Source organism: Panicum virgatum, chromosome 1N (assembly GCF_016808335.1).
Source record: "Panicum virgatum strain AP13 chromosome 1N, P.virgatum_v5, whole genome shotgun sequence".
Taxonomy (NCBI): Eukaryota; Viridiplantae; Streptophyta; class Magnoliopsida; order Poales; family Poaceae; genus Panicum; species Panicum virgatum.
Genome location: NC_053145.1, coordinates 13405227 through 13429502, shown reverse-complemented (window position 1 = coordinate 13429502; position 24276 = coordinate 13405227). Strand labels below are relative to the sequence as shown.

Here is a 24276-nt window from a genome sequence, read left to right as displayed (position 1 = left end):
ATCACCATGAGTCTTGCTAGTGATGAGAGGGAAAATCAGAAAGGTGTGCTCTAAGAATATTTGTATTACCAAAAAACTATCAAGTAACTAAAATACTCAATTTTAAGTATACCAAAAAGGTTGAGTGTAAAGTGTACAATCATTTATATTTTTTACTCTTGATTTTCCATATGATCTTTTAAATCTATGAATGTACCTCATGTACCTCTTTTTTAATTTAAAGACTTTTTGCAGCGCATATAGTTCAATTGTGAAGTAATTCAATAAAAGTATAAATACATTTTGTGACGAACCTACATTTGTCATGTAACGAGAACGTCACTAATAGTTTGATATTAGATGACAAATTTGTCAAATCGTCATTGATGGTGAACCTTTGGTGACGAAAATTGGTGTCCGTCACAAAGATACTCGTCTACTTCAACTTAATGACAAAGTTGCATGAATCGTCACAGAATGGCAACTATTCTATGTGTAGCAAAAATGACCTCTCATGCCATATTTCAATATAATATTTTGGCGATTGATGACACACACAACACTTGGACTAATATATGTGTTAAGATGATCATTATCAGTCTTATAGGTCCAAGGGATGAAAAGATACAAAACCCCGAAGAAATCAGATCGAAAGGACCAAGACAGAGGTAATTTGCACTCACCGGTTAAACCGACGTGACGCAAATTACATACACCGGTGCAATGAGTTCAGAGAAGACTCAGTCAACAGAGTGCACCGGATGAACTGACGATGGGAAAAATGATGGCGTCGGTGCAATGGACCCAGAAGCTGAGGCTAGGGTTTAGCGTCGGTTGAACCGACAATGCCTGAAGACAAGCGTCGGTGCAGTTGTTCAGAGACTCCATTTTTTGGGGGTTTTCTAAGCTTACATACACCGGTTAAACCGATGATGAATTCAAGAGCGTCGGTGCAATTGATCTAGTAGCCGTTGGAACAGTAACGGCTAGTTGCTGGGAAAATGCACTCACCGGTTAAACCGGCGATGACGATTTTCCTGAGCATTGGATTGACCAGTGCTAAGAAAATCTGTCAGCTTTTCTTAACGGCTAGTTTTGGAGGGTTGGGCTATATATATCCCACTCCACGCCTCGTTTGGTGTGTGCTGGAGTTGCTGAAGAGACAGAGAAGTCCACTACACTTGAAGAACACCTCCAACCACCATAGAGCTTCATTGTACATCATATAAGCTTAAGCACTCTTGCGAGAGTAGGCTTAGTGCTTGTAATAGGGATTTGTTCTTGCGAGAGCTCCCTTGAGAGAAGTCTTGCTGCAGCAAGAAATATTTGTAATCGTCGTGTGAACCTCCGACTTGGTGTGGAGCGGCAACGACACTTTGTGCGGGGAAGGAGACCCCTCTTGGTGAGAAGCTCCGATAGTGAAGACGGTGCCATTGGTGACGCTTTGAGAGAGACGGTGGCGGTGGCCTTGTCTTGGTGACTTGGTGCCACTTCGGCTTTGCTTGCCGAAAGCCTTGGTGGCGAACCCAAGACGGTGATCAAGCGAAGAGACTCGGCATCACACTTGTTCTTGTTGGACAAGTGGCCGTGGACGTAGGGAGGGACTTGGTGTCCTAACCGAACCACGTTAAATCGTGTGTCTTGGTGTCTTCACGGGAGTTTGCATATTCTCTCCCTTACCTCTTTACTTACCATATTACGTTTCCGCATTTACTCTATCTTGGATGCATTTACTTTCCTAATTAGTTTGATTAGGATTGGCTATAGGTTGCAAGTCTTTTGGGATAAGTAGAGAGTAGCATAGATAAATCTTAGTCATAACTAGCATGTGTAGGACGTGTTAGATTTATCTTATGTAAGTAGTTTGAGCCCTAGGTTAGAAAGCGAATTAGCGACCCTATTCACCCCCTCCCCCTCTAGAGTCGGACACCCCGGTGATCCTTACAATTGGTATCAGAGCTTGGTCTCACACCTCTTACGAGGATTAGCCAATTCCATTGGTAAATTTGTGAGAAATCTCGTAGGAGACCCGTCGACTTCACCGTCGAGTGAGTATCATGTCCGGGGAAGGGATGAGTACCGATATGGCTCCATTTTTCGATGGCACGTGTTTTCCACGATGGAAAGTTCTTAGGCAAGCACATCTCCAAGCCCATGGGCTTGATGTTTGGCGTGTCACTGAATTAGGCAAGAAAATTGAGACTAAGGCCGAGAGACAATATGATGCCATTGCTAAGTCAATTCTATTGTCCTCTCTATGTGATAGTGTGTTTAATCGTGTTTTTGCTAATGAAAATGCTCATAAGCTATGGAAGCAAATTGTCGAGAATTATGAGGGCACAAAGGATATTGCCAATCAAAAATATCATATTCTTGGCGAGGAGCTTAGTAGCTTTAAGCAACTTCCCAATGAAAATGCTCATGACATGTACTCACGATTAAATACTCTTGTCAATGAAATTAATGCCTTAGGTCTCAATCAACTTAAAGATGAGGAAATTAACCACAAGATCCTCCGAAGCCTTCGCAAGCCCGATTATGACATCATCAACGCTCTCTTGCAAAAAGAAGACTTGGTCAAGCTTACACCCAACCAAGTCATCAATCAAATCATTGCCCATGAGTATAGTATGGGAATGACAAAGAAGGAGCAAGAGTCCACCTCTTCTTCAAGCCGCAAAAGTCTTGCTGCCAAGCATTCATGCAAATATCAACCAAGGCGACAAGACTCATTAAGCTCAAGTGAAGAAGAAGAAGAGGATGAGAGTGATGATGAATCAAGTTCAAGCTATGAAGAATATCCAAGGACCGTGCTATACCATCACCGCAAGATTGCACCTTGGTGTACCCAAGTGCCTCTCACTCATCTTCTTTCAAGTGGTACAACTAAGGTAACTAAGTGTCCCCCGGAGGTATGCAAGGTTCTAAATTTTTTTTTCAATCATTGTCATTTCTTAATCCTTTAAAAGCTACCTCCGTGCATGATATGATCTAAGCTTTCTTGGTCTAAATATCTAGTTGTGTATTTGATTTTCACATTATCATTTTGTGCACACAACTTGTGGAAAGCTTAGCTCATATCATGCAAGTTTCATATTTTGTGATCCACTGTATTAATTGGTCATGTGGTATCTTCATTGATATCATACATCTGGATCATGATTCATGGAACTAACTCACTTGGCTACTAACTTTTCCCTTTGAGTCATATTATTTTGCAAGGGCTTCTTTAGGTGATTTGACTTTAAAGGGGGAGAAATGTGGTTCAAAGCAAGTATCTCCCAAAGGGGGATGAATGTTGAAGTGTCCTCTCATAAGAGAAGACTTAAATGTGATACAAACATCAGTCACAGGAGGCTGATGACACATTTATTACATCAGATGGTTCATCACCGTACAACTCTACGCGGTAATGGGCAGTGAAGCGCCACTATCGCGAGGATAACAACCCACACCCACACAACGATATTAATTATGAAAAGGGGTTCATCAGAGTCTTGCGCCATGCGGAAACTCCTGCGGGTGACCCTAAACCACTGGCAAGGCTAGGTGCAGGACGGTACCCCTACTCAGCGTCGTCAGGAACGAAGTCTAGATCTTCCTCTATAAAAATTAAGAATGGGGTGAGTACAAACGTACTCAGCAAGTCCAACCACACCCACGAAGTGGGTATAAACAGAATATAATGCACAAGGTAAATCAAGGATGAGGCTAGGGTTTAATTTGCAAAAAGCAATATTTTATGCAGGGGTTCATTTGAAAGAAATGATTTTCAAAGCAAGTTTTTCTTGCACCGAGTAACACGTAGTGTTGACCCACACAGGATCCTAGTTTTAAGCTGCTACCGGACTCCTCATCCGCCATAGCACACGGAACAACTGCCGGACACTTTTCCCAAAACAACTCACACCAACCCATCCCACAATAAACACTAGTTATGTGACCACACCGTAACTCGCCCAGTACCGTGGGCAAGGCTATTCGAATAGATTTTAACTCTGTAGAGGTGTGCAACTTTACCCACAAGTGGGGTACCCACAAGCCATTACCCACCTTAGCTAGACCTGACTAGCCATCACGGGATGCACCAAAGGGTCATTGACCTATCACAGAGGTTTTAACCGGGGCATAAGTCACACAGAGCTAATCCCTTCTCCTTGATCACCCGTTGCTCTCAGCTCTCCTGATGGCAATCAGACTAACTAGTGGGGTTTATGCTAAGCCGTTGCCCATTCAACGATCGAGTAGTTTGCAAGATAGTGGAGTTAGGTGAGATGACACACCAATTCGGTCCATAGTTGTGATAAGATGGATATCTCCCTTCCTTGCTCTGCCACACAGGCACGAACACACCAATCAGCAAATCACACAGAAATGCCATCCATCCCGTCTAAACGCATCTTTCGAAATTCCACATTTCTCCCTTCCCCCCCACACACACACCTTTTCTTTATAAAAACAAGTTGTATTGTGTATAAGGCCCTAAGCGTCCTAGCAGCGATTTAATCTAGGTGGTCAAGGAATGGTTATAACAAATCAAGGGGTGGCTATCCAACCGTGTTTTCAGCTGGCAAAATATATGCAATTTTCTAAAATAGACCAATAGGTTGTGTTTATAAAAACTGGGACAAAACATGCATCAAAGGGCGGGATTGAACTTGTCGTCTTCAAAGCCTTCCAGGAGGTCCTGATCGAAGTACTGTCCTTCGGGCTCGGGGTCGCGGAACTGGTCCTCGTTCGCTGGCTCGCAGTACTGCTTGTCGACGGGTTTTCCCTCATTCACACCGTGATCTATGGCGCATACAAACAAACACACAATCAAGAAAAAGAAATAAAAGCTTTATCGTTGAGCTCGAATCGGAAACAATTAAAATATGGAGATAGGAGTAATATTTTAGGGCGGGTTCCTAATGGCATGGCCAAAACTATGTTAGGAATGACGTGGTAAAGTTTTAGGTCGATCGGGAGTTGTTTGGCGCATGAAATGATAGGTTACAGGGAGGTCTAGGGGTTAAATAAGGAGCCAGGGACCGGTTTGTAATTATTCTTCAGAAGGCAGGGGCCTGTTTGGTATTTTAGAATTTATCTGGGTCATTTTGAAAAAGGTCATGGATTTATTTATAGATATGTTTATATGAGGGAAGGGTTTAATTTTGAAGTATAATAAAGGAAGGGTTTAATTTGCAAAAAAGGTTAAAAGGTGGAAGGGCTCTTAAGCAATTAGAAGAGAGGGGAGGGGGTTTTGGGCATATTTGCCCTTTTTCTCTTCCTCCCAACTGGGAAACAGGGGAGGGGCGTGAGGGGCGGCGGCGGCTCCGGTCGGCGGCCCTGGGGCCTCGACGACGATCGGGTAGGAGGGGAAAAGGGGGAGGAGGCCATGGGGAACCAGCTCCCCACCTCGATTTGGGCCGGGGTGCAGCGAGGCGGTGGCGCCACGGAGGTCGGCGGGTGACGGGCGGCGGCGCTGTGGCGGCGGCGTTGTGGAGCGCGGCGGCGGCCAGGGAGTGGGGGAGAAGGGAGAGAAGGAGGAGGGGATCCCGGTGCGCCCCCTACATTGGGCCGGGGTGGCTTGTGGACGGTCCACCGCGGCGGCGGGTGACAGCGGCTGAGGAACGCACGGCGGCGGCGCTACAGAGGTAGGAGAGAGGGAGCTGGAGGTGGCGGAGGTGGCTGTGGGGCGGAGGAGCGGCGCGGGGGTCTCTTTATAGGGCGAGTAAGGCGGTGAAGTGGTGCGGGGCAGGTGGTGGCGGCCGGCGAGCGGCGCAGCGAGCCTTAATGGCGTTCCACCGTGCTCACGTGTCGCGGAGCGGCGCACGGGCGGCGAGGCCGGCGCAGGGGTGACGGGACGTGAGCGGCAACAGTGGCGAGCACAGGGAGGCGGCAGCGGCGGCGTGCGTCGTGCGCGTGGTGGCGCTGTCGCTAGGCGACGGGCGGCACGGCGAAAGCACGTGGGTGGGGCCGGGAGCAGTGGCGAGCGGGACCGGGGTGGCCGACGAGCGGCGCGGGCACACGGTGCGCATGCGCGTGCGCACCCGCGCGTCGAGGCGGCGAGCGGCACGGCGGCTCAGCGCGGCGGGGCGTGCGGCGTGGCGCGGCGTGCCTAGCGCGGCGAGCTCGTGCACGCGCTGCCACGAGTGGGGTCGGCCCAGGGCGGCGAGCGTGGCCAGCGGGCGGCAGCAGTGGTGCTCGCGCGCGTGCGTGTGCGCAGGGCGCACGTGGGGTCGGCCAGGGGCGGTGCGCGCGTGGGGTCGGCCAGGGAGCAGAGGAAGGAGAGAGGAGAAGGGAGGAGGAGGGAAAGAGAAAAAGAAAAGGAAAAAGAAAAGGGAAGGGAAAAAAGAAAAGAGAGAGAGAGAAAAAGAAAGAGAGAGAAAGAGGGAGGGGGATCACGCCGGTGCCGATCACGGCGGGCGGTCGCGCGTGGCCGACTGGCAACCGGGCAGTGCGGGATGAGACGACGGCGAGGAAAAGGAGGGAGGGTACGGGCGGCGGAAAAAGATGGAACGACGATTGAAATCGGATGTCAGGACAGCGGGAATTCGGGGATTAGGTTTTAGGGTTAATTGAGCTCAATGATGAAATAATTTTGAAAATAATTTAGCGAGTGATTTATTTAGTAAATTTTCTGGAATGTCACAAACGTCTTCCTAAGGAAGAGAAATTTCGGGAGAAGCAAAAGGGAAAATCATGGATTTAGGGGGAGGCCAAGCTGACATTGGATAGTGGTAAGCAGCCAAGCAAGTGTAAGTAGTTCATTTTGTTAATTTTTGCAAATTTATGCTTGCTTTGATTGTGTTGTCATCAATCACCAAAAAGGGGGAGATTGTAACGAACATGGCGCCATTTAGGCCATTTCGAGTGACTTTGGTGATCGTGTGACAACGCAATCAATGGGACTAACATGTTTGTCAAGTGTATCTCATCAAGTCCCTAGAATGAAATAAAAAGCCCTAGCAAAACAAAACACGAAGAAAGAACTCAAAGTAATATTAAATTAGACGAGTTCTGCAAAACTCAGTGGGACAGGATAATCCGACGCCCCACGGTCGGTCTATCCGACCAATGAAGCCGGATGAACCGACGCAGGAAAATGCACCGTCGGTTCAATTCTGACAGGGTTCAGATCTCAGCTAAAGAAATCCCAGTGTAACCGAATGATCCGATGCTAGCAAATGAAGACTGTCGGACTAATCGTCGGAGCATTCTTCAGAGAGCATGTTTGGGGGATCAAGGCGCTCTCTTAAGGACCGGATCATCCGACGCACCTTCGGACAAAGGCGTTTTTGTAATGTTGTCCTGTCTGCAGGCGCAGAAGGAGAAAAAGCCTTAAGGACCGGATGATCCGACGCCCGTCGGAGTAAAGTGTCGGACCATCCGACCCGTGCAACGTCAGCAGTTTGAAAACCTAACGGCTACACATGGTCTATGAGTGACCGGATTATCTGACGCTACCTGGTCGGATTATCCGACGCCCTACGCAGGAAAAAGATCAACGGCTCAAAACGGCTAGTTCAAGATAGAGGGCTCTATATATGGGTACCCCCGGTCATTTGAAGTTTGCTAGAGTTCAGAGAAGTCCCACACACATCCTCAACACCTCCAAGCCAACCAAAGTGCTTATTGATCACATTCATAGATTTAGCACATGCTTTGTGAGTGTTAGTGCTAGATTAGCTCTTAAGTAAGTGAGTGAGCAAGGTTGTGTGCCTTGTGCCTTGGTTCTAGGAGAGAACCACCATATGTACTCGATGAGCCGGCCATCCTTGGAGTCTTGGTGACTCGCCGACATCATCATCGACCCTCCGGCTTGGTGTGGAGCGGTGACGACATCTTTGTGCGGGGGACGTGGAGACCCCACCCTTCTTGGTGCAGCTCCTTAGTGGAACCCGGGGCAAAGGTGACCGTGATTGTGTTCACGGAAGAGATTTGGTGGCCGAGAAGCAATACTCTTTGTGAGTGCTTCAACAACGTGGATGTATGTGTGCCTTTGTGGCTAACAGAACTACGGGATAAATCCTCGTGTCAAAGAGTTTGCTTTCTCTCATCCCTTCTTTAAACTTCCGCATTTACATATTGCAATCTTGTGTGCCTTTACTTTCTAGAGTAGAATCTTGATAGGATTGGCTATATGTTGCATAATTCTTTTGGGATGAGGGTTTTCACACTAGAAGAACACTAGTTGCACATCTAGATAGTATGTCTTAGTTTAATTTATGTGCAAATAGTTGGAGCTTGAGGTTAAGGTTTTTAGTTTACCTAATTCACCTCCTCCCCCTCTTAGGCTACGAGCATCTGATTCCTTTCGCAAACTAAGCTAGTGGCCACTGGCCAAATTCTGAGCAGTTTTTGCTTCAAAAAAAAATTCAGAGCAGTTTGAGGGCACATGGTATCCTGTTGATTATTGTGAGCAAGAGCAAGTCTTCATGTTGTAGTACAATATATAGTACACTCCAGAATATATTATACCTCTTTTATATTTGCATGAATAAAATTACCTTGTATGCAATGCATAAACTCTATACGTACGTGCAAATACTCCTAGTGCAAACTATACAATTGCTGTCAAGTGCTACGAAGGAAAACATTTGCACTAGGAGTAAACTGCTAGGAAGGTCGACTTCTTATCGACGTGGAATCGTATTTCGATGGCGACTTTCTGGGCAGGAGAAGGTTGGTAGTCACGGCATCTTGGCTTGCTCGTCCGATATGCCCCTGTAGTTTTTTGAGTTTTAACCGTGTTCATTCCTCGATCCAACCGGGTGAGCCTTTTTTCCTTTTTCGTTTCTTTTTTCCTGCCTATGGTCTCCTAGTACTGTAGTTTTGTATTTTTTTCTGCTATATCAATAGAAACTCGCACTATTTTGTGCGGTTTGTTCAAAAAAAACTGCTAGGAAGGAAAACATTTTGTACACAACCGGTTGTTTTGTGTTTGTTTGATAAGAAGGCATCAACAGTTAACATAACTACATCCGTTTAAACAAAATATCACAAAGGGGCTCTCCTGCGTATTGGAGAAAAAATATATCACAAAGGTATACATGTTTAACCTGCATTTATCACGGACTATTTCCACCATAAAACTACATAAACCTATATCATATAACAAAAAGTATAAATTTTCTTTTGGAGTAGACGAATAGTTTTGGGTGCACCTAAAAGCATATGTGCTATACATCCTCTAAAATTGTGAAAATAATATGTTGGTATAACTGGCATCAAATCTGTTATCCCATGATAAGATGAATTTAAAAGGGAAATTACAGTTTACCCCCTCCAACTATCACAAAAGTCTGTTTTTCAACCTCCAATTATATATAAACCAAACATCAATTGAACCTGGACCCTTGGGGAGATTTCAAAGGTAGTTTTACATTTTGTACAAAATTGAAAAATTATATTTTACATTTATTCTTTTAATAATTAATTTTATATTAGGAAAATATGAAATTAGTGTCAATATTTTTTGTAAAAATGTACCCTATCTGTTGATACTCTACTTGTCAGTTATTTGAATCTAATTTGTTCTTGTCCCTAGTGTTTTTTTCTTGTAGTCACACGTATCATTTTCAATAAATAAAATACAAACAACTTCAAAAATATCACCAATAGATATGTTACAATTTTACATATTTTTTGTACTAGTTTTCTAGTTTTTTGGTTTAAAATTAATTAGTTTTGAATCATCTAGATCCGAACGAGTTTATTTTCTATATTTTAAATGTTGAAAACCACCTATAAAGAACTAAATTTATCAGATCTCACATCCAATTTTAACAGTTGATGGTCTTTCGTATCCGATTTTGTGGTTCAAGGTTGAAAACAATTTTATCGTGCTAGTTGGAGTGTGGAATTTGAACTTTTCCCAATTGAGGCCCCGTTTAGTTCCCAAAATTTTTCAACCAGTACCCGTCACATCGAATCTTTCGACACATGTATGAAGCATTAAATGTAGTTGAAAAAAATAACTAATTACACAGTCTAATTGATTAGCACGAGATGAATCTTTTAAGCATAATTAATTCATGATTGGACATTATTTATCAAGTAATAACGAAACATGCTACAGTGACTTTTCACCCAACTTTTCGCGAACTAAACGCGGCCTGAGTATTCAGAGGCTTCACCTGATATCCACGCTATGATATATGCATCAGTACGTGTCGTTGTCCCCGGATCGCGAAAAAGAATCACCGTGGGGACGCTTCCGCAGGTGTTAGGTGAAATCATATGCCGTGTAGTTGCGGGTGTGCAACTTGGGGAATGATTCCGTTTAAGGACTATCTCAGTGACACCCGATCGACTCATTCCAAATTCATTATTTAATTTTATATCATTTGCCTGTCGATCTCACGCCAATCACATTGCTGGATCGACTTTTCAGGCCCAACAATGACGTACGTACCTGCTTCAACTTATTGTGACCCTTGGATAAGTTCAAAGCACACAGTTAATCAGATACAGTACGCCTAAAAGTCTACCTAAAGTGATGTCCAATGTAGCCGTAATAAGAGATAAAAGTCAGTTAAAAATCCACATGTAATACTCCTAAAATGGCCCGGAGACACCATACACACATTGTTTACAGTAACACACACCCACACACAAAAAAAAAACAGATGATTCGAGAGTCCTTTCTGTCCATTATATCCAGTTTCACATCGACCGTAACAAAAGATTCTGCAGCAGTGAGCTACTAGACGCCTTGCTAAGCTACAGTGCGATCACGCAAGAGTGATGACAGCCTCCGTCTCTCCCGGGCGGGCCGTATGGTTCTCTTCCAAAAAAAAAAAAAGCAACACACTTCCCCCGGAATCTCCGATGGGCGACCACGCCGCTGAGCCGAGACAAAGGGGAATTTTGGACGGCATGTCGGGGCATGTGACCAAACATGCACATTTCCTTTCGTTCCTGCGCAGCCGGGGTACGCCCAAGGTTAAACAAATCCGATCACTTGTACAATTTTATATTAAAAAGAAGAAGAAGAGAGAGAGAAGTGCGATGAGCTAAGATGGATCGGGCGTTGGGAGGGGAGAAGGTCAACTGTGACCAGGGGAATCATAGCATCCCCATGATGTCAGGATTAGGTAGCTAAATACTGTCATCCACGGCCTCTTGATCTTTGTTAATATGCACTACTACTTGCTGCCGTAGCAGTTTGGATCTATGTCAGTGTAGAGTCCATGCGTTTGTCTCGTGCCCTGCTACTGCTTGCTAACAAACTCCGAGCTCGAGGAAGCAACAGCGCCAGCATCGACGCCAGGCCAGGACAGGAGCGCCGCGAGAGCAGGAGGACGCGGAGTCGACCAGCGAGAAACGGAGACGACGATAAGAGAGCCAGCGGAGGGGACGTATACGTCCGTTGCGTGCACAACATCTCCAACAAATTACTTATTCCTTTTTCTAATACAAAAAAATTAATATTTTGGTGATTAGAGATGTTCATCAGATTACCAATCAAATTCTCATTACCTAAAAATTTTTAGTAATCACTAGAACACACATTCCTCTCACCTGAACGAAGGGAATTTTCCCTTTAATATATTTTTGATATTTAGATTTTAATAGTCTGCTACACCAACCATTATAAAAAATATAAAAGTAGTAATATTAGTAATGGAGAGAGAGAGAAAGTGTGTTTTTGTATAAGATATAAGTAATCTGTTAGAGTTGCTCTAACTTCTAGCAAGACCTCGGAAGCCAACTTGTACGTGTTTGGTTAATTGGTTAAGGTCTTTAGCCCGACGCTACTAGTGTGAGGAGACCCTTTAGCCAGGTTTGCTGGGAACGCGAATGCCGATGTTACGTATCACCGGCTAGTAAATTTGTGTGCGCGTCACTGGCTCGGATGGTAATGCAAGGATTCGACACAAGATTTATACTGGTTCGGCCAGAATGTCCCTACGTCTAGTTCGAGCTCTTGCGCTCTTGCACTCAAGTTTGCAGTAGGGGTTACAAACGGCGAGAGATGGAACGAGCTTCCAAATCTCTGGTTGCGTGAGTGTGTGTGTGAGAGAGAGCATGTGAAAGTTCGGTCCCGTACTCAGGGGTACCCCCTTCCCCTTTATTGTCCCAGAGAAAGTGGGGGGTCGGATACAAAATGGTGAAAAAGGTAAAAAGGAGGAAGCTGTGAGGGTCGGACGTTATCTGACCCTCCTTCCTGATCTGTCAATCAAGGTGGGGTCCTCAGTCCTTGCTGATGGCGATGGCAGTCATCCTTTCCAACTTCCGGCCCTGTAACAGTCGTGGCGGACGGGAAATGGCGTGGCGCACTGCAGATGACCCCCCGTCAACGGTGTTGGTGTCAGCTGACACCCCATCGATGATGTTGGTGTCAGCAGGGGATGGCCATCTGGTCTGCCCGTCCGTTTGGTGCTGACTTCTGGAGGAGTGTTGCGCCACCATCCCATCGGTGAGGCGTTGTCACATTCGGGTCCTGTTGCGGCTGTCCCGGCACGTGCCGAGGCGTGGGCGACTGGTAACATCCACCCACGTGGGTCCTACTTTGACTGATGATGGTCTCCGTACTTTGGAGTTAGCAGGTCGCCATGTGGCGGTCCCGTCCCACGAGGGTCGGCGAGGTGGAGCCTTCCCACGGGGGCCGGGCGAGGCGGAGGCCTCCCCGCGGGATTCGGCTGGAGAGGGGCGCTCTCTCTCAGGGGTCGGACGGGGTGGAGGCTGCTGTCGATGGGCCATCTCGGCTCGTCTTGGGCCACACTTGGTGGGCCTAGGTTGGCTTGGATCTGCCCCCTGTCGGGCTGGGCTAGTGTAATCCTTCTGGTGTTCCAGCGTGGACAGACAATTAGGGGGTACCCATTACTTTTACTCCCATCACCGAGCGTCTCCATGGAGCCAGGCTGTGTGGATCTAGTGGCTCGAGTTTCGTCACCTCCTTAGTTTGCTCGCACCAGCGTCCTCTACCGCTTTCTGCAGGAGCCATATACTTCGGCGACGACTACTACGGCCTTCGCCCTCGTCGACACAGTTCGACTCGAGGGGGTCGACTTCTACTTTGGCAATGATGATTTCGGCCTTTGCCCTTGTTGACACAGTTCGACTCGAGGGGCTCGCCTTCTACTTCGGCGACGACAACTTCGGCCTTCGCCCTCGTCGACACAGTTCGACTCGAGGAGCTCGCCTTCTACTTCGGCGATGACTACTACGGTCTTCACCCTCGTCGACACAGTTCGACTCGAGGGGCTCGCCTTCTACTTCGGCAATGATGACTTTGACCTTCACCCTCGCTGACACAGTTCGACTCGAGGGGCTCGCCTTCTACTTCGGCGACGATGACTTCGGACTTTGCCCTCGTCGACACAGTTCGACTCGAGGGGCTCTCCTTCTACTTCGGTGATGATGACTTTGGCCTTCGCCCTCGTCGATACAGTTCGACTTGAGGTTTTCTACTTTGGTGACGATGACTTTGGCCTTTGCCCTCGTCGACACAGTTCGTCTTGAGGGCCTCGCCTTGGACTTCAGCGATGAAGACTTCGGCCTTCGCCCTCGTCGACACAGTTCGGCTTGAGGGGCTCGCCTTTTACTTTGGCGACGACGATGTACTTTGGCCTTCGCCCTCGTCGACACAGTTCGGCTCGAGGGGCTCGCCTTCTACTTCGGCGACGACTACTTCAGTCTTCACCCTCGTCGATACAGCTCGTTTTGAGATGCTCGCCTTTTACTTCGGCAATGACTACTCCAGCTTACTCACGATGTCAGCTTCGTCGACTACGCCCCCAGAAGAATCTTTGACGCCTCCTCTACGAACGCCGGTCAAGAGGGGCTATGTTGGGCCATGGTGGATTAACACCTCCTGGCGAAGAAGTCTTGCCCGGCGCTCACAAGCGGAAGCCCGAAGGCGTCGTCGGCTTCGCTAGGGTCAAGGCAGCGTCATTTTCTGCTTCCTTTACTTCGATTACATCAACTACACTGCTTCCTCTACTTCAAAATGTATCTCGACGAAGAGTGATCCGAGGAGACGACGAGGTTCAACCTGTGCCAAGAACGCGAGTGCCCAAGAACCAAGGATCGAGACCTACGCGAAGTTAAGCAACGAAGATTCTGCCTTCATCATCGTCGAAGACCTTCATCACCACCAAAGACCCTCATTATCATTAGAACTGAAGTCAACCACCAGCATGAGTGTTATCATCATGTATATGTGGGCCCGTTAGGCGTGCGTGCTCTTTTCTCCATCTGTTTTGTCCCACTGGGTTTTCGGATGGAGTTTTTAGCGGGGCGTACGAGCGAATGGTCATGAGAATGGTCCTCGTGACCGAGGTCATAGATAGGGCTGGTCCACTTCTTATGTATTCAGCTACTATGCTTTGTCGTACGGACCAAAACAAAGTACCTGAGGGGTTACTGTTGGGGAATGGCCCAGCCCATGTGGTGAATGGGCCTTGTGTGGCAGCCCAAGTACCTATTTGTAAATCTTGTACCCACCAGGGGGTCGGGGGCAAATTGCCGCCTCCCTCCCCTCCTATATATATATAGTTGGCCCAAGGGGTCAAAGGGGACTCCATCCCTCGAATGAGCATTCTTCTCTCTTGAGCTGAGCACACTTGCTCCCACCCCGTGTGTCTTCGGTGTCTTCTCTTCTCCCCCTCTCTGCTGTTTGGCGGACTCACACCCCCAATAGCTGATGGGGGAGGGGAGATTGACATGAATAGTAAAAAAAATAAAAGATGATGCTGACGTGTGGGCCCCACTTTTGGTAGTTGGGATAGAGGATGATTGGGTGCAGAAAGTTGATATAGAGGAAAGAATCTTGATGACCAGAAGATTATTTCTTATAGAGAATGGATTTAGAGTAATGAGTACGAGGAGCCTTAACTCAGCCTCGCTCTTTCCCATATCCTCACCGCTAGTGCCCTGGCCCCACGATGCCCCGAATGACACCAGAGCTCGTCTGCATCGCAACGGCGCTTACCCGTGCGGCGGCGGAGCTCCCGATGGCCCGGGATGGTGGTGCTCGCCCGTGCGGCGGTGGAGCTCGCCCATACGCACTACTAAAGAAACGATTTCCAGGGACGCCTCGTTTTTTTCCAGGGGCGGGTGCAAATGTACCCCACTCCTACAACAGGAGCTGGGTACTGTAGCATTTCGCCCGCCCCTGGAAATGCATCTTCAGTGGCGGGTGATGGCACCACTCGCCCTTGAAAATAGGGCTCATTTTCAGGTGCGGGTGGTGCCATCACCCGCCCCTAAAGATCCGATTTCCAGGGGCGGCCGGTTCCATCAGCCGCCCCTGGAAATGCGCCCTATTTTCAGGGGCGGCTGGTGGCATCAGCCGCCCCTGGAAAATGATTTCTAGGGGCGGCTAGTAATGGCAATCATGTGCATGTGTTCCATGTAGCTTAATTTGTACCTATGAGCATTTACAACAAATCTTCACTCATGGCTTGTTTGTATGAACTTTAATATTGCTGGGTTAATTTTGTGGTGTGCTTGTTATGGTTTTGCATGCCGTGGTCTAAACTGTAGCTTAGTGTATACATCTGAGAAGTTACATCAAATAGTAATATTTGAAATTACTGCGTTGGCGCCTCCTGTAATCCACAAACCAGCATAGAGTAGGGTTGCTTTCTTGAATGATCTATTTTTTTTGGGGGATTTCAGCTTGTCAAGTGATCCCGCTAGCATCTTCTTGTCCCCATTGACCTGCACCATACACTAGGGAGTAGCAGTATTTTTTTGTTACCCATGCGTTGGGAAAGAAAGAATAGGTAGGTACCTCACTGAAGATGCATATCCAAACATTTATGTCAAATTAGGTGCACATAGGGAAAGGAAAACTAAGTAGGCAACTTCTGAAAATGCATTACCAAAATAATTAGGCAACTTAGTGAAAATGCATAACCAGTTTGATGCTGTCCAGCAGGATTTTTTTAAGTCCCCAGCAGGATAATTATGAGTAATGATCTTATAATAATTCCAGCACAATGCTTACTCTCTGATTTTGTGAACTGTGTGGCTTCACATATCTAGCTATCTGAAACATGTGTTTACAAAGTTTGGCATTTCTGTTCCTACAGTTCAATACAATATAAAAATAAAACTATAGACATCTATTTCTGAGATTTAGCTTACTGACATATGCAATTGGGATCCACGTTGAACAAGCAGGCATGATATTCTCTTGACTTCTGCTTCTCACGTTTCGCATGCCATGTTCTGTTACGTCGGCACAACTATATTTCTGAACCTCTGCTGCCTTGTGGCTTGTGCCTAAAAGATGTACACAACTATATTTGTGTGTTGGAAAACTACATTATTACAGTGCTTATAAGTAGTGTTTTTTTTGTTATCAGTTAAGCCACATTTGTGTTGTTTTATTGTTTTTATGTACAGGGCACTGAGGAAGGCCTGATACTGGATGGAAAAGCTTTTGTTCTGGATAGGCTATGAACTGGAAGATGCTCCACAGGTAGAGGAGAACAAAGGATGTCCTATTTGTGTGATATATTGTCTTATGCTGCAAAGATAATGACTAGTAAATATGAAAAGTAGTCAGATTTAGTGCATAATCTGGTGATGATTTACAAAGTTGTCCTCTTTTATGTGTCTATAGTAAAATGCCAGTTTCTGATTATGTTGTTTTTGATGTGATGGTTGCAGCATCAGGTGGCTGCCAGCCACTAGCTACCCTTCCCATCTCCATGCCTCCCTCTCCAAGCACCAGGTCGAGCTCAAGCCTCCAGCATGCTGCAAGCCACTCAACGTTAATGGTGCCAGCTAATTTCTTTTGGACTCTTTTGTACAGCAGACCTCATTAATGGCTAACATTTGTATTTAGCCGTTAAGTGCTATTTTGGAATTGTACTCAACAACGACCAATGTTTGTATGGCTAACGTGATAACTTATATCATTCTGATTGTTTGGATTTAGTCGTGAATGAATACGATTTGTTGGCCTACTGTGCTTGATGTACTGAACTTACATCTAAATAGCAGTCAAATGCACATTTATTTTTTTAAATTTTTTGAAATTATCTCGATGGATGGTCAGTCGGTAAAAAAACTTTTAATATCATACTATCCGTGGGCAAAACTTGTTACCCACGGTATGGCGGTAAAAGTTATTCTAACGGATGGTCTGTTGGTATAAGTAGAGTCCGTCGGTAAAAACTTTTACCGACGGGACTTGCACCGACGGGATCTGTCTGTCGGTATAACTTTATACTGACTGACTGTCCGTCGGTATATCGACTTATACCGACGGTCTGTCCATCGCCGTTGTGGGGTTGTGGTGTAGTGTATATTTATGATCAGCCCAAAGCGTAGATATATGCTTGTATTAGACTCCGCTGATTTCGATCCGAAGAGATATAAGGAATTCGTGGGCATCCTCAACATGTTAGCAAAATTGTTATCCTATATTTCGACTTCATGCTGAATCTTGCATACATAAATAACTACTTATTTCTTTTTTTTTCTTAAAAAATAGGGCTTACAGGCACTACGTGCACAAAGGAGGAGAGCACCCTCCCCCCGCCCGATAGGAAAAAAAATATGGTGATGCGCACACACTATCCATGCCACAAGCAACTTTCAGGTTCTGTGTACTGTGGATACTACGTGTGCGAGCACATGAGGGAGTTCGGGAGGTACACAAAAGATCCCTAACGGGTAAGCATCTACTCTTTGCTAGGATAGATGCATAACTGTATATTGTAAGTGTTTGCATCTAACACTTTGCTTAATTTTGGAATGGATTTCTTATTTCCAGGATCAACGGCCACTCCACATAGGTCCACTCCATGAGCAACAACTTCTTTTTATAGTCGACGATTTATGTCGCTTCATTTTGCATGAATTGATCCATATAGGTAGAGAATTTGTTCACCCTGAGCATGAATTATCAACCGACCCCAAATATGTAAGCCTCCGTCAGTGGGAAAATCAGGATCTTCGGGCCGGCTCTACTAGCGTTTCTCAATGTAAATGATGTCTGTACTCTAATGATGCACTTTCATGATGTTTGTACTCTAATGATATGCATTGTAATGATACTTTTATATGATTTTATGTTGAATTTGTAATTAGTTATGTTTAATAAATATATTCATCATCGATCACAAAATCCTCAATAGCGCACTAGCTTTACAGGTAAAAATGGGGGGGGGGGAACAAAAATTTAAATAAAGCGGAAATAGAATTTTGAAAAGCTGAATCGAATCGCATCGCGCAATAGCTTTACAGGTGAAAATTGGCGGGAAACCAAAATTTGAATAATTAAATACAGCGGGAAACAGATTAGAATAAATTGGCGGGAAACAAAAATTTGAATGGTTTAATACAGCGGGAACATATCTGGAAATTCAAATTTTTGATTGGCGGGAAAAGCATTTCAAGGGCGGGCCATGCTGTGAGCCGCCCCTGAAAACCAGTTTCCAGGGGCGGGTCATAGCAGCAACCGCCCCTGGAAATAACATTTTCAGGGGCGGCTCATGGGGTGGGCCGCCCCTGAAAATATATTTCCAGGGGCGGTTGGTGCCATGGCCCGCCCTTAAAAATTGGTTTTCAGGGGCGGACCCTTTACCCGGCCCGCCCCTGGAAAACTTGATTTCTAGCTGCGTGAGATAGCTATGGGTGGCGCACCCGCCCCTACAAATGCCATTCTATCCGCCCCTGAAAACCTTTTCTGCAGTAGTGACGGCCGCAAGGGCGGAGGTCCCGCACGCCTACCCATCCGCGGCAGCGGAGCGCCTGCTCGCCCGCGGTGGAGCTCCTGCGTACCCGCGCGGGCCGATGGCGCAGCCGCGTGCAGCGGCGCAACCACAAGTGGTGGCAGAGGAGTCACGCGCTCCCCGACAGGCCGACAACGAACCCCATCGTGGGCCGGCGGCGCAACCACGTACAACGCTTGCAGATGAGCACCGGCACGACGGCGGTGGAGCTCGCAGAATCCAGCAGCGCAGAGAGCACCTGCCTTGGATGCAGAGGAGACGAGATTGGAAGGTGACCACTCAAGGCAAGGAGGAAGAGGTGGCGCTGTTCCTAAACCAAGCAACCAAATGCGAAATTGTATAAACCAAACTTATCTAAATTATGCAATCAAACACGCCATATTGTTTTTCTAAAGCCAAGCTTGAGCGAGCCAAGCTTAAAATTCAGCCAGGCTAGATTTAATTCGATAACCAAACAGACTCTACGTGGGCTGCTAGATGACGAAGGGGAACATAAGAGAGTAGCTCGCAGGCTACGCTCAACTGAACAGTGTAGACTGTAGATGTGTGAGCGGTTGGCTTGCATTGGAGCTTTTTTTTTGAGTGGGTCCTGTAATTCCTGCCTGTGACCGTGAGCCATCAGCCAGCCAAGGGGATCCAGCTCAATTACATATGAGAGAATTAGGCCTATGGCCCTTAAAAAAACTCAGTTTAGGTATTTGGTCTTTTTCCAATCGAATTTAGCTCTATGGCTTCAAAACAAAACTTTGTTAGTTATTTGGCCTTCCGTCCATTCTGGACATGTTACGGTGTTAATAGGGCTGTGAAAAAACCATTTTACCCTTGGCATGAAAAAAAGCAGATTTTTTCTTGTTTATTATATATTATATAATGTGCTGAAAATATATGTCATTATGTACTCCAAATATTATGCTGAAAATGGTCTTTTCGTCGATATATATGTGTGAGACAGTGGTCATGTGCTGAAAATATATAATAAACAAGAAAAACTCTATTTTTTTATTTTTTCATGCCAGGGGTAAAATGGTCTTTTCACAGCCCCATTAACACTGTAACATGCCCAGAATGGACGGAGGGCCAAATAACTAACAAAGTTTTGTTTTGAGGCCATAGAGCTAAATTCGATTGGAAAAAGGTCAAATACCTAAATTGGGTTTTTTTTCAGGGCCATAGGCCTAATTCTCTCATTACGTATACAGGACAACTGGGCTCTGGCGGTTTTCCTACAGGTCCATTTGCACCAATTGCAGGCCTATCTCCACCACTTGGTCCAGCGGTTTTTTCTTTTTTATATTTTTTAAAAATAAAAATTTCAAAAATATATGTCTGTTTTGAAATATTTCAAAAATACCCCCTATAAAAACTCCAACCCTCCCCTTCCCTCCTCATTTGAGCCCGACAATTCCACCAAAAATCCAGAAAAAAAGAGAGGAGTGAGGAGAAGGAAAGCGGCGAAGCCCTGCCGGATTCAGCACTTGTGATCTGCAGGTTAGTACATTTAGTTTATATATTGTTATATTTAAGTACTACATATTTAAATATGAGTAATTTAAGTAGGGTGAGTAATTTAATTTAATTAGTGCTATAGTAGAACCATTTAAGTAGGAGTTCAATGATACTTTAGTTTGTAGTTACGTAGTAGTAAATTAGTTTAGAAAATTAGTTCTACGCATTTATTATTACAATTGCAGTACTATTAGAGACGTGTTTATAAATTAATTATGATTTAGAATAGAATTTGGCATATGCAGTATAGAATTTGAGTGTCATCACGTAGTTATGAATACTTATACGTTGTAGTTGAATTTCATACTTAGTTTTTACGGATTATTGAATAAGTTAGTGAAGTAAAGAGTATAACTCGATAAGTATTGATATACAGATATGTCGAGCAAGATGCAGTTTCAAGTATTTTATGGTGAATACAATGTTATGTATGGGCCAAATGGAGTAGATCTTTCTGCCTTTAAGCGCACATCTAGCGGCATAGAACGACGGCGAGGCCTGAGACGACCCGTGGCTGTCTTCGTACTGCACACGGCTTCCGAAGTTGTGCACTACCTGACGCAACTGATCACGCTGCCTCGACCATGCCTCTGTCTGCTCAAACTGGGTCATTGGGGATCCGGCACGTACCCTCGTCAAGTAAGTCGAGCAGTCCGTCTCCATCATGTTGCAAAGGCGAAGCTGCATCAATTCAGTAAAGATACAGTTACAAACACATGAATTATCTTATGAATATGATTATATATTTATATATATATATGCAAATATGATCAAGAGACTCACCGCGCCAGCTAGTGCCTCCACGTGGTGCCGGTCATAGCCATCCTGAGGCCTCGCCTGGTGTGGCTGCGGGTGAGTGTCAACAAAAACCAGACGAGCCCGAGTCCGGGGTAAGTACCAGGTGAGGTAAGCTCTAAAGGAGCTGTCTGTGTGTGGTCCTGTTGGATGGACCAAGTGCTCGTCTGCCTGTTCCCATTGGTCCACCCACGGCTGGATCTTGGTGATCCAATCATCAGAGCACGGCAAGCCACTCCTTGACAACCTACAAAGTGGACCACGAAGAATCGTTAGATTCGACACGAATGTATGAGCCAAGTTCATTCATAATTACCTGTGGTCCTGGCGACTGACACACTCCAACGCGGTGGGCACCGGAAACTCCTGGCGCTGCCCAATCTCCTGACTCTCCAGGGGCAATATGCCTCAACCGCGATGTCATAAACCAGGACGGCGGAAGTAAGCCAGAGGCTCGCATTCGTGGAGCAGTGTGAAGACAGGCCTGCTGGTGCACGGGTAGCCACAGCCTCTGGGCTGTAAGGCTCCCAGACAACGTCCTCAGGCGTCAGAATGTCGAGCTCTGAAACAAACTCAGGATATGCGCGTCTAACCTGCGCATGCGCCCAGGACCTCTGCATTCGGAATAAGTAACATTAAAAGTGCGCTAATGCATCATGTAACAATGAATAACAAAATTAGATGTATAAGAACGCACCTGACGCCAGATCCAGATAGTTCCCATAGTGGGCCTCTCGTCCTCCTCTTCGTCGTACATGCCCCCGTGGTAAGGCTCGTGGCTGACCAGGGGCCGACCAACAGCTAGCCTCTCGTACGACCAAAGCTGTAGCAGTAGTGGGCACCCTGCCAAGATAGAGTTCCCATGTGTCTTCATGCAGCCGTCGCAGAGTCCACGGTAAGTGGCTGCAAGTACCGCCTCACCCCAGCTATAGGGCGGTACGTCCTCGTCCCCATCCGCAATCTCCCGTGCATACGGAAGGAGAATCCTATCGACCGAGTTGCCATGAGTGTTGTTGAACATGATGTAACCAAACAACCAAAGTAAGTATGCCTCCAACGATCTGGTCACACTGTACTCGTCTGCATCCGCAGCCAACAGGGCAGGCTGCATAAACAATTAAGATTAATGGTTTCAACTGTCAATGGAACATTTGAATTGTAACAATTAAATTTATATATGGAATGAATACGTACTGTAAACTGTAGGAACCAGGTCTTCGAAGGACTTGCTGCTCGCGGGTGCGAGTTGATCGGACCTGCTTCCTCCACGCGATCAACCAGGGCAAAACGGGCCTCCAGCTCATCCTTCCACGAGGACGCCACCACACGCGGACCTACAGCCTCCCCGGCGATAGGGAGGCCGAGGAGGTAGGCCACGTCCTGTAGCGTAGGAGTCATCTCCCCCACACGGGAGGTGGAACATGTGTGTCTCCGGCCTCCATCTGTCAACGAGCGCCGTCAGGAGGGATCGGTCGAGCTGAATAGGCCCAACCTCGACAAGACGGCTCAGAGTCAGTAGACCGGCCTCACGTAACCTGAAAATAAACAAAATTGTCAAAACAAAGGAATACCGACAAATACATAAGTGATAAACAATAATATTTCATTACATACCGGTCACACCAATCATGGTGTATAGAGATCACCTCCCCGGGTGGACGAGGACGTAGCACCTCTAGGGCTCGGTGCTCAACAGCTGCAAAGTAAGACCTGTGGCTCGAGTCGATCACTGGGTCTAGCAAGGAGTCCATCTCCATACCTGCATTCAAAAATATATGAGAACACATAGGTAAATATATATTTCATACAAACTGGACATATACGTACAATAATAGTTCATTACATACCTGTAATATTTCATTACTACAAATTAGAAATAATGAAATAAAATTGTGGATCATGACACCGAATGCCTTCCACGAGCAATTCGCCGATGCTCGTCTGAACGTAGGAGGTGCTCCATCTCTGGGATTTCCGGAAGGACCGACGTCAGCAGCATCGTGAAGTGCATTCTGAGGACACTTCTTGTAGTTGTGACCCAATGCTCCACATTAGCTGCAACGCTTTTGTGCCTTGCTCGCTTCCGACTCGTCCATACCATTCCGAATACGACGTGTCTGACGGCGGCCTTTGCCTTTCTTAGTGGCTGGATCAGGAATAAACATCTTATTCTCATTATCCTGAGTGAAAGGCCCCACAATTCCAATCCCATATACCTCATGTCCCCAGGTGGATACAGCTGCTTCCTTGCTGAAGTACGGTGAAACAAATACTCCCGGCTGCAACGCAGACTCAGCACATGCCGCAATGAGATGGGAGCATGGCAAATGCAATAACTTAGGCTTCATGCAGGAGCAGAAGGGTTGGCCATCAACTGTAATCAAACTCTCCTGTACCACCCTATCTCTACGGATACCACGACCAGTTCTATCCTTGCATAGAACCTCAAATCTATGCTCCATTGTACCTGTCGATATGACGCGGTGCAGTTTGGCCTTTTCAATCTTCTCTTGCATATATTGTGTCACTCTTTTGCAAAACTGAATTTGGGGGTTGCTGATGTTTATGCTTGCAGCCGTGTAACGCTCTCTGAAATACTTCATGCACCCATACATGATGAACTCAACAATTCCCACAAGAGGAAAGGCACGACAAGAACGTATAACCATATTGAAACACTCTGTATGGTTCGTTGTCTGAATACCATACCGTATTCCGTTGGTATCATAAAGAAATGACCATTTCTCCTTAGGTGCACCTCGAATCCAGTGTGAAAATGGCTTCTCAATTGAATCCCTAGCCTCTGCAGCCTGACTCGTGCCTGCTCCTGATGCCCTTGCCTTCACTAGCTCTGCAGTCAACTGATCAAGCATCTGCCATAATGCATTGAATTTTCTCTGTTGATTTTGGGTGCACAACCTCTTAAACAGGTTCTTAGGATCCTTGTTCTTGAAGTGCTCATAGAAGTTTGCACCCATATGCCTAATGCACCACCTGTTTTGGACATCGGGCCACAATGGAGGCGTTGTCGCAGTTCCACGTTGCAATTTCAGTATTGATTGTAGGATACCTGCATGCCTATCACTAATAAGGCACACATCTGGGCATGCAGCAACAACATGAATCTTCACTCGTTCAAGGAACCAATACCAACTGTCTATGTTCTCACTCTCAACAAATGCAAATGCGAGCGGAACTATTTGGTTGTTGCAATCTACACCGATTGCGGTGAGTATCTGACATTTATACCTTCCAGTCAAAAATGTGCCATCAATGCAGATCACCGGAAGACAAAACTGAAATGCTCTAACAC

The 24276-nt window shown here is 46.2% G+C and overlaps 1 long non-coding RNA gene across 1 annotated transcript; it reads left to right on the top strand.

The window, feature by feature from the left end:
- The first annotated feature begins 15304 nt into the window (after window positions 1-15304).
- On the top strand, window positions 15305-16889 carry LOC120655226. Its single transcript, XR_005667377.1, has 2 exons — window positions 15305-16399; window positions 16591-16889. It is a non-coding gene; the product is annotated as an uncharacterized LOC120655226 (long non-coding RNA).
- The last annotated feature ends 7387 nt before the right edge of the window (window positions 16890-24276 follow it).